Source organism: Vicugna pacos, chromosome 17 (genome assembly GCF_048564905.1).
Source record: "Vicugna pacos chromosome 17, VicPac4, whole genome shotgun sequence".
Classification (NCBI taxonomy): domain Eukaryota; kingdom Metazoa; phylum Chordata; class Mammalia; order Artiodactyla; family Camelidae; genus Vicugna; species Vicugna pacos.
Window position 1 is genome coordinate 29,072,957 of NC_133003.1, and position 12,175 is coordinate 29,085,131.

Here is a 12,175-nt window from a genome sequence, read left to right on the forward strand (position 1 = left end):
CCGATCTAAACCAAAGAAACCAGGCTTGAGCGAAAATAGAATCAGTTTTCTTAACCACAGTTAGTTGAATATTTTCAACAATTTCTGAGTGAGAATTAGCATTAAATCTGTACAGGGTACAGAATCCCCTGTACCCTGTTTGAAAATTAGGGTATTCCTTGAAATCTTCTATGGGAGAAAGAAAATAATTTAAAGTGAACACTGGCTATAACCTTCTTTTTTCTTTTGAAGTTTCATAGTTCATCTCTGGGGTTAAAAATGTCTGTTTGCTTAATGAACCATTTTAATGAGCCTATGCTGCTGTGGAAGACTGAGGCCCTAGGGTCCAGATCAGCACTATCCAATAGAACTAGGATGTGAGCCACATATGTAATTAACATTTTTCTAATAGTTAAATTGAAAAGCGTTAAAAGAAGTGGATAGGTTTTAATATAATTTTTATTTAACTCAGTATATCCATAATATTATCATTTCAACCTATAATCAATATAAAATCATTAATAAGATATTTTATTACTTATTAAGGCTTAAAAAAATACTGAATCTTTAAAATCTGCTTTACATTTAACAGCGCATCTTAATTTGGACTAGCGACTTTCAAGTGGTCTTTGGGCATTTGTGGCTGGTGGCTACAGCACTGGACATTACAGGTCTAAATTAAAAAGAAGGCAGAAAAAGGAAGAGGTGGATTGTTCTGCATTAGACAATGTATAGTGATTTTGAGCTTCCTAGAAGGTGGTGTGGTGGTGGTGGTGGTAGGTACAGCCAGGGAGAGAGCATGAGGGGTTTAGGAAGGGGAGCATGATACAGAGAGTGTGAAGAGAGGAGGCAGCTGAAGAGAGTAGGTGGCCAGTAGAAATAGTCCAGAGGTGGGAAGGGCTTGGAGTCTGTTTAGACTTGAGTTTTAATTTGTTTGCAGTGATGCGCTGCAACCTCTCTCCCTCTAAATCTCTCCTCTGTTGTTACTTTTGAATAGTAGAAACGTTATGCACCAATGTCTATAATAAGTAGTATTTGGGGGGAAATTCAAGAAAACTGGCTGTGTTTCACCCTGTGATAATGCAGAGTCAAAGCATCCACAAGGTAGAGTATAACTCAGTGCAAAAGAGTGAAGTTTCTGAAAATCAGAGCAGGAATGAGTATTGGGTTTTCAGCATCCCAGCAATGGGGTTTTGAACCACTTAAGTTTAAGGTTAAAGAATAGGGTTGCCCTCTACCCACCCCCTCTTATTTATAGCCTCAAGGATATACCTAACAGCCAGATTACGTTTAGAGAGATGAACCTTTAAGTAGAAGTGTCAAAAATTCAGCACAATTAAATATTTTCTATTTTTCTACTGTATTTAACCAGTTGCTTTGCTAGGTGCTAGGATTAAGAACAGGAATAAATATGACCCAATCCACAAGATATATCCCAAAAGAAAGGTACACTAGCCGAAATATAACATGGCCCCTAAATTGTCCTGCAACTGTGATAATTTTGAAAATAAAGTGTAATTGTAATGCCTTTTTTACTAAACTGAAAATAAAAGTCTATGTCTTTTTAGGACTATAAATACATTATAATATAATTTAAAGGTTAATTCTATACCTCTTAACAAAGCACACTGTTTTATTTTACAATGAGAGGCTTGAGTAGACTACTTTTCTGAGTATTTCCTGAATTAAGATCCTTTGCAATATCTTTTCTTAATCCAGTCATTTATTTTTCCTCTGAACTTCTGATCATTTTTAAAATTTGGAAATGTTTCTTTTTATTTTTGTTTGAAGACCTTAACTTTGACATTTATGTTCTATTCCCCAAAATACACAGGAGTGTTTTAGTGGGATCTAAATCTTGATTAGGAAAAATAAATATGGTTTATTAGGAAATCAAGGATGTCGGGCCATCCAGTTGGATTAACTGAGGGACCCTTTACTTTTGTGTGGTGCCTGCCACTGTTGGTTCGGTTGTACTGACAAGGAAAACCAAAATGAAAGAAAGAAAAGAAGGAAATAAGCATGGGGAAAGAAAGAAAGAAAAAAGAAATCATTTTGATGAAAGAAAAATTTGAAAAGAGAAATTTCTTTCTCAATGAAATCAAGCTAAAAGACCAATTTATTTTACTAGATAGCATCTCTTTTTGATAAGACATTCCCAAGAAAGGATGTTAATAAATAATGTTAGCTATTCCTATTTGAGGTTTGCATTAAATTTTTGTTCACTTCTAGGTAAAATTTTGTGCCATTTCACCTGCCAGATTCTGGTATGGTTAATTGAAATGCTTAGAGATTGTTTTCCTTTCTTTGGATATTTTAGAGCCTTGAAGATTACTTGTATTAAAAAAAGAGAGAGAGAGAATAGAGAGCATGAACCTTGGTGATTGGTAAACTGGCTGATAAGCAGAACTAGAAGATAAGTCTTTGGTCTGAACAGTCACAGCCAGCTTTGGGGGATAAATTCTCAGAGGTGGAATTGGTGGCCCTATTGTTCTTTCTGCTGAAATTCTTTCTTCCAGCTGAGAGATCATGTGAGAAAAAGACAGCTTTATACCTTCTGATGGTCTGTTCAGATGGTCCCTACAGTTAAATTTAGCTCGATTTTAAAAAGCCTATTTTCATGAGAGTTTTTTATGCCTTTCCTATACTTAGGCATTCATCTGGAACAACCCAGAGAGAGCTGGCAAGAAAGGGTGCAAATGCTTGTGGCCCAACCACTTCCCTAAGGCCAAATATATTATCTTTTGGGTATGTCTTGTGAACTTTTGTAAGAAGGAGAAATGAAGGAAAATCTATTCACCTTTTATCTTAATGAAGTATCAAACCCGAAAGAAAGAAAGCTCCAGAGAGAACCAGAAAGATCACAGTGCTTTGTTTCAACCAACAGAACTCATGCTCAAAAAAAAAAAAAAAAAAAAGACTAAAAATATTTCTGGAGGCATATAGTGCCCACCAGGCATTTTGTTGCAATTAGGGAAAAGTCAGACAAGGCAACTGGAGTGAATAAAACTTTAGCTATATTGGCTTCCCTCTTTGATGAATTTTATTGTTTTGAAATCAGTTTGGGGTACGTGTGTGTGTGATCATAATAAACTGTGAGTGATCTATTTATGCAAATTATCAGAGTTGAAGAGATAGCAAACTTGCCTCAAAAGAGTAAAAAAAAAATATAGAAAAGAACAAATGAGAGCTTATTTCTTAGAAGAATTTTGACTTTTCTTTGATTTCTTTCTTTTTTTTTTCTTCTTTCATGAAGAACAATCTTCACGCAAGAAGGATAGACTGAAAAAAAAAAACAATAAAAAAGAATTGAAGTCCAAGAGAGATTTGAAGAAGAGCACTTAGGCCTTTATAACAGCCCACATCAAAGTCATAGGCAGATCCTATTTCATGACCCTGATCAAAGAACTGCAGTTATAGGTGATAATCTCTGAGGGATCATGAAGTGTGGGAGAGTTTCCAGAATCCTGGAGAGGGGTTAGTGTTCCAAGTTGCAAAAGGAGAAGATTAAAAAAAAAAACCAAAAAAACAAAAAACAGTTGACTAATAAGCTTGAGCTGGATCTAAAATAACTCAAAATGACGATTTGTGATAATTGGAAAAAAAAGTGGTGATGCCTCATCCTTAACATGGGTTTTTCAAGTCAGGCCAAATTAGTATTGTTTTATCTTTTGATTACTCATTAGACCAGTGGACTAAGGAAATGCCATAGACAGTGTAGAGTCTCATCATTAGGGGTTGCATGCAGGCAACTTCCAAGGACCTGGTCTAAAGCAGCTATCCAGGTAATATCCATAGAAACTTACCTTATTGTTTATACTTAAGACATTTGTTGATATATAGAAAGTTAAATTGTAATGACCTTTTTTGTTGATTGTCTGGCCCCTTTCCCACTGGAATACAAGTTCTGTGAGGTTGAGAATCACATGTATCTTGACTTTCACTGTATTCTTATCCTCTCAGACAGTGCCCTGGCTCAGTAAGTGCCCAATGAATGAATGAATGTTGCTTAAATACATTTTTTTGGTGCCAATGCTTTCTAAAATATAAATGTGAGGTATGGTGATTATTTTGGCAAGGCATTTGATCATGTTGTCCATTATTTATCTGATGATGAGATGGAGAAATTTATTGAATGGTTTTATAGCTGCCAGTTTGTGTTATATAGCTGTCAATTATTACAGACATTTCAGACCAAGTAGGGATAGTGAATAGTTGCAAGCAGACCAGGGACAGAGACTAGCTTCTGATTCCCTTCACGTCTTCAATGCTGATTCTATCTGTGCCATATGAAACATACCTTTCTGGGCTGTTGCCGGAGAAGCTTCATCCCATCAAATTAACCTTTATTTTCTTATGCTTGTGTATCATGCTGCTCATACTTTTATTTAACACTTATTTCATTCTACATTGTTTAACTATTATTTACTTTCAAATTGTTTATGGTTTTAAATAGGTTTGAAATTCAAAAGGTAAGACACACAAGCATCTTTCAGGTAATTAGCTTTTGGAGGGAAGGACAGGGATCACATGTTTTGTAGCAGAATTTTAAATATTTCCTCATGTAGTTTCTTCCCATTTCTTTTCCAAATTTATTCTTTAATCTCTAGGTGTTTCATATTTTCTGTCATTATTATAAATGGGGTTATAATTAGGTTTTATGTATCTGAGCTGCTTACTATTCTGTATGTGCCAGAGGTTGGCAAACCACAGCTCTTAGGTGAAATATGGCCTGCCACCTGCTTTTGTAAGTTAAGTTTTATTGGAACACAGCCAGGCCTATTGGATTAAATGTTACTTATGGTTGCTTTTGTGCTCCCACAGCAAAGTTGAGTACTTGCAACAGAGACCTCATAGTCCACAAAACTTAAAATATTTACTATCTGGACCATTACAGAAAAAAATTGCTAACTCCTGCTATTAAGCTTCTTCTCTGAGGGCTTATTCAATTCCTTAACTCTCCAACTCTTAGTAAGTAGCACATAGTCAGTGCTCTGAATAGTATATGGTCAGTTTGTTTAATAAAATAAGCCTAAAGCATTAATTGACCATTGATATAGACATGACCTTCTGCTAAGTGATACTGGTATGCATTTCACAAATATTCATTGATCATCTGCTGTATGCCTGGCATTGTTCTAGGTGCTGTGGATATAGCAATTAACAAGATACACAAAAATTCTCATCTTCAAAAAAGTCACTGGACCTAGACAATTCTGATTTCATTTGGAAACAAGAGTTACAGTTCAACCTAGTACTATTGTCTAAATATTTGTTGGTAATATGTAATTTCTCCGTACATCCTTTGTTGATTAGCTGCTGCTAGAATCAGCTTGTTAAATATTACATATCATCATCAGTCTTCTATATGTGCATTTGCAGTAAGGTAGCCATTAGTTACATGCAGCTAATGAGCACTGGAAACATGACTAGTCTGAATTGAGACATTCTGTAAGTGTAAAATAAACACTGAATTTTAAAGGTTTACTATAAAATACATTTAATAATTTTATTTTGGATATATTGATTTAAATGAAATATATTAATAAAATTAATTTCAAATTTAAAAAATTTATGTGGCTATAAGAAATTTAAAATTACTTATGTGGCTTATATTGTATTTCCATCATGCAGTTTTCTAGATACCTCTTTTATGCTTAGCTGGTGCTTCTCAAATATGAACTTGTAGAAGAGGGGAACACTGGATTAAGCAAAGGTTTAAAATTTATTTCTGGGTTCACAGAGTCTTTAATGTATTAATTTGCAACACGAATTTCCATGGGGGTAGGAGTTTGTTTATAGTGTTCCCCAAATCCCTGTTAGTGGGAGCTTTCTTGAAGTGCCTTGTGTTAGTCCGTGACCAAAGTGGTAGCATTGTGCTGCTCATTTTGGAACCTGGTACAAAGGCATTGATAGCAGAACAGGCTGTAATTCACAAGGCCAGCCTTCAGTTCATTTTCTGGAATTTTCTAAGTAAAATTAATACTGATCATTTTAAAATATAGTTCTGTTGGTTGAATATAATTCACAAAATTTTGGAAAGTTTAGTTGATTTAAGAAAAATACTGAGGTCAACTAAACTTGCAAAAATTATTCATTTTCAAAATATGTAGTTGTAAATGGTCTTGTCTACTTGGGTGGTGATGCAGAGAGAAGTGCAGTGATAAATGGTACAGAATTATTAGTTGATAAGTCATATTTTTGACAGAAGAATGTACCTCTCATAAGACCTACACACTGGAAAATGATAAATTCCAGAATGCAATTGAGGTGGCAGTTCCTTCTGTGACAAAGGTTACCATTTATTACATTTGGAAGTTCGCGTTGTAAAGGCATCCAGGAGATTGCTCGGTGCAAGCCACAGCGTCATAAACCTCGAATGAGCTTTCTGTCATTCAGCCCATTTCAGAGCATTCAAGTCTCTCCTCTAAAGACATCAGTTGCACACTTTCAGTTCTGCAGACTCACGGGTCTGCAATTCAAGTAACTCAAAATGCTCCTCAGGCCTTTCTTCAGGGATTTCCCCTCGCATGAAATCCACTAATTACATGACCCAGGGACCTTCTGCATGGTTGACATTTTGGTAAAGACTGCATGGATTTTTTTGTTAACATGCTGAATGTGGATTTTGGTTTCTGGTAGAAACTAAAAAAAGTAGAAACTGTCTATCTTAATGATTCACCGAGGGTAACCATTCCCCACAATGAGAGAAGAGAATCAATTGCTATGTTAAAGGCCCTCTTGGATCCATCCTTTGATGTCAAGTTCTAATTGAAACTCAAAAAATTGTAATTCTTTCCTTCCAGTCTTGGTTTTTCTTCTTTCTGGCAGAAAGCTTACCAAATAGGAATAAATAAAGGAAAGTTTAAGAATGCAAGACTGTAGAGAAGCCGAATAATTGAGCTGTTTTTGCCAAGAGCAGTGTCTGGGCAATGCGTTCAAATTGGACATGGCAGAGTTGATCTGATTGTTGGTCCTGCTTGATGATAAATTTTTGCAAAGTCAATTGACAGCACAGCAGTGATCTGAATTGACCATTAAACTGGACAGAACCAAACCCGCTAAATTGATTATCATATGGTTCTCTGTTTTCTAGTCATACAAATAAATGTAGTCATAAATCAAATAAACAATCATCCAATTAACAAATGAAACAAATCAAAACAAACTAGCAAAGTATAAAATGAATAACATAGTTGAAATATTATTTCCCCATTTGGTGCTCATGTGATAGATGAAGATGAGGTAGGGTTTTTTTTGTTGTTTTTTTGTTTTGTTTTGTTTTGTTTGTTTGTTTGTTTTTTACATTTTTTATTGATTCATAATCATTTTACAGTGTTGTGTCAAATTCCAGTGTTCAGCACAATTTTTCACTCATTCATGGACATATACACACTCATTGTCACATTTTTTTCTCTGTGATTTATCATAACATTTTGTGTATATTTCCCTGTGCTATACAGTGTAATCTTGTTTATCTATTCTACAATTTTGAAATCCCAGTCTATCCCTTCCCACCCTCTACCCCCGCCCCCGGTAACCACAAGTCTGTATTCTCTGTGCATGAGTCTATTTCTGTCCTGTTTTTTGTTTTTAATTCTGTTAATGGGCTGGTGGTACACTATTGTGGTGCACAGATACTGGGAACTTATTTTCAAGGTTGCATTGAAATTCTAATCTAAAATTGGAAGACTGTCATTTTATCGTATTTATGTATGTGTGCTTGTTCATGTGTAAACATATCCACTTAATAAAAATTGCAAAATGCCATCTCATAAACTAATAATTAAATGGTGATAAAACTGATCCAAGATAACACCTTTCACTTTCTGAGGGAAAACCGCTTTTTGAGTATGTTTATATGTTTAATACAAAATAATACATTTCACTGTAGAAAATTTAGAAATAAATAAGAAAACTAAGGGGAAAATTAGCTATAATTTCATCACTCAGCAATAACCCCACTAAGATGCTCACGTCTGTCTTTCCTGACTTTTCTCTCACATTAGAATGAGATTATATCATATACATTGGTTTTCTAAACTGCACTTAGAATGTAATTATATCTTTTATCTTCTATTTTAATATAGATTTAAATTATACAATTAGTGGACATATACTATTCTATTGTATGTACAGACCTTATTTTATTTAACCAATCCTCCATTGTTAGACAATTGTTTCCAATTGTTTGCTGTTATAAACAGTGCTTCAGGGACTAACCCTGCACATACTTTTGTTTACTTGCTTGGTTATTCCTCTGGATATAGTCCTAAAATTTGAGTAGGTGAGTCAAAGAGCAAGTACATTTTAAAGTTTATTTGGATACATTTTGCCAAACTGCCTTTCAGAAATGATTTGCCTATCAGTGCATAATTAACTGAATGTCTTATATACACTGTAATAGCGAAGGAGAGAGGCAACCTCTGACGTTAGGAAACTGACAGCCTAAAAGGACAATGCTTAGCTATTTTCTGAAAAGTTAATTATCATAATTTAGCAATATTGTTACCACCTAAAAATAAACATGTAACATTTATTAATTTTAAATATGTTGAAAAGCATTAAAAATCAATATTTTATAGAAGTAAAACTGATGTTTGGTCCTACTTAATGGCTGATTTCTGGCAGTCGATTGACTTAGCACAGGAGTGGTCTAAATTGATCATTAAATCAGGCCAAACCCACTAAATCGACTATCTTTTTATTCTCTGTTTTCTAGTAATACAAACATACAAGATGTGTAACCAGAAAAATGCACAAAATTATGAATGTGTAGAACACTAGCAGCACTTCAGAAGCCCCTCTCATGGTCTTGATCATCCTCTAACTCTTCTCTCAGTATCATAGATGATGACTCTTCACAGGCAACAAAACGAAAAATAAATTGGACTTTATCAAAATAAAAACGCTTTTTGCATCAAAGGACACTGTCAAGAGAATGAAAAAGCAACATGTAGAATGGGAGAAAATATTTGTAAATCAAAGACTAATATTCAGAATACATAAAGAAATCCTAAACTCAAACCAATTTGTTTGAAAAATGGGCAAAGGGCTGGAAGAGACATATCTTCCACAGAAGATATACAAATGGCCAATAAGTACATGAAAAGATACTCAACATCACTGGTCATTAGGGAAATGCAAATGAAAACCATAATGAGATACCACTTCACCTCCATTAGGATGGCTATTATCAAGTCAAAACAAAACAAAACAAAACAAAACAAAACAAAAACAAAACCCTGGAAAATAACAAGTGGTGAGGATGGAGAAATTGGAACCCTTGTGCATTGCTGATGGGAATGTAAAATAGTGCAGCCACTGTGGAAAACAGTATGGCAGTTCTCCCCTAAAATTAAACACTGAATTATCAAATGATTCAGAAATCCTACATGTGGGTATATACTAAAAGAATTGAAAGCAGGGACTCAAACAGATTCTTGTACATCAATGGTTGTAGCAGCATTATTCACAATGGCCAAAAGGTAGAAGCAACTCAAACTACCATTGACAAATAAATGGAAAAACAAAATGTGATACATACGTATTATTGAGTCCTAAAAAAGGAAGTTTTGATTCATACTGAAACACGGAGGAACCTTGAAAATATTATGCTAAGTGAAATAAACCAGACACAAAAAGACAAATATCGTGTGATTCCTTATGAAGTACCTAAAATAGTCAAATTCATAAGAGACAGAAAGTAGATTAGTAGTTACCAAGGGCTTGAGGGGTGTGGAGAATGAGGAGTTACTGTTTCTGGGTACAGAGGTTCAGTATGGGATGATGGAAAGAATTCTGGAGATGGATAGTGGCGGTGGCTGCACAACAGTGTAAATGTACCTAATGCCAGTAAACTGTATGCTTAAAAGTGGTTACAGTGGCACATTTTATATTACATATATTTTCCCACACACACACACAAAAGGATGATGATTCTTCTAACTTCCAACTCCTTTATTAGTTTTATGTGTTTTTGTACTTTAAATGAACTGAAATATACAGTCGATTTTCTTTTGTGTCTGACTCCTTTTTACCTCAGCATGTTGTAAAATTCATCCATGTTGTTGCATGTGATCGTATTCCATTTATTTTAATAGTTTCAAGTATTTGCTAATGTGACTAAACCACATTCTTCTGTTGATGGACAATGATCCCAGTTTAGTTTAGTTTTTTTACTGCTTTGAATAAGGCTGCTAAGAACATTCTTATACATGTCTGTCTGTGTGGGTGACACATGAACCTATTTGTACCTAGAAGAGGGATTGCTGGGTCACCAGATAGGCATACGACAGTCTACGAGAGGTCCAGTTGTTCCATAGTCTCACCGCCATGTGAGTATTCCAGTTTGTCTGTTTAGCTGTTGCAGTGGGTTCGTGTTGCATCTTATTGTGCTTTTAGTTTGTATTTTCCTGATGACTAATGATGTTTACCATCTTTTAATAAATCCGTCGACCATTTGGATATCCTGTTTTGTGAAGTATCTTTTACCAGTTCTATTGGACTGTCTTTGTTTTTCTTACTGATCTGTAGGAGTTCTTTATTCTAGTGCCTTTGTGGGATACAAGTAATCCTCAAAAGACTCCCACTCAGTGGCTTGCATTTTTGCTGCCTTAATGGTGCCTCTTGATAAGCAGAAATCTTTCATTTTAGTGTAGCTTTTCTTCTATGGCTAATGCTTTTGTTTTCTGTGTAAGAAATCTTTGCTTAACTCAAAATCCTGAGGATATTTTCCTATGTTATCTTCTAGTACTTTTGTGCTTTCACTTACTGCATTTAGATCTACAAGGAATTGATTTCTGTGTATGGTGTGAGTTTGGTGGGGTTGAGATTAATTTCTTTTTTCATATGGATAGCTGACAGAGCATCATATTTTAAAAAGACCAGTTTTACCCGCTATACTTCAGTGCCACCTTTTGTCATAACCAAGAGAAATGAAAGCATATGTTCATCTAAAAACTTGTATACCAGTATTCATAACAGTGTTATTTGTAACAGCCAAAACCTGAAAACAATCCCAAATGTTTATTAATAAATCTATGGGTAAACAAAATATGATACATCCTAATAATGAGACACTGCTCAGCAATAGAAAGCAATGAACTACTGATGCCTGCAGCAATATGGATAAAGCTCAAAAATAATTATACTGAGTAAAAGAAGCCAGACAAAACCAGTACAATTCAAATGATTCCATTTCTACAAAAATCTAGAAAATACAAACTACTCTATAACGATAAGAAGCAGATTAGTGATTTTCCAGGGAATAGAGGACAGTGAGGATCAGGAGGATGGGGTTACCAAGGAGCAGGAGAAACCTTTTGGAGGTGATAGATGTATTCATTATATTGCTAGTGGTGATAATTTCACAGGTGTCAAATCTCATTGATTAAACATTTAAAAATATGCACAGTTTCTGAATATATAAAGCTGTTAAAAATCAAACTAGAAAGAGAAAAATTTCCATTGTGACTTCTCTTTGCTTCATGGATTATCCAGAACATTGATAAACTTCAAACCTTTGTGGATTTTGTAGTTGTTTTGTTGTTCATTTTGTTGTTGTTCTTGTTGCCTTGATTTGTAGCTTCCTTTTGTTGTGGACAGAGTGTGCTTTTAACATGTTAATACTTGAACGTTTCTGAGACTTTCTCTATGGATCAGAATGTTGTTAGTTTTGGTAAATGTTCCATGTGTACCTGGAAAGAATGTGTATTTGCAGTTGTTGGTTGTAGTTTTCTACAAAAGTCAATTAGATCAATTTTGTACAGTATGTGGTTCAGATCATCATTTTATGGTCTTTTATCTGCTTGTTCTATCAGTTGTATAGACAAATATTTTGATCTCTAATATCATGTGAATTTGTCTGTTTTTCCTTTTCGTTCTGACAGTTCTTACTACATCCCCAAGTGTGAAGCAATGATATTAGGTGCATATTTATTTAGAGTTGCCATATTTTCCCTGGTGTATTGTCCCTTTTACCATCATGAAGCTTCTTTCCCATTTCTAGTAATGCCATTTATCTTGAACTTGATTTTATCTGTTTCAGTAGATCTAAGCCGGTTTGTTTTGATTAGTGTGTGCATTGTTTATATGGTATATCTTTTTCTGTCTTTGTACTTTCAGCCTTTCTTGGTCTTTAATTTAAAATGTGTCTCATGTAAGCAGAATATAATTGAGGTGTTCTAAATAGATT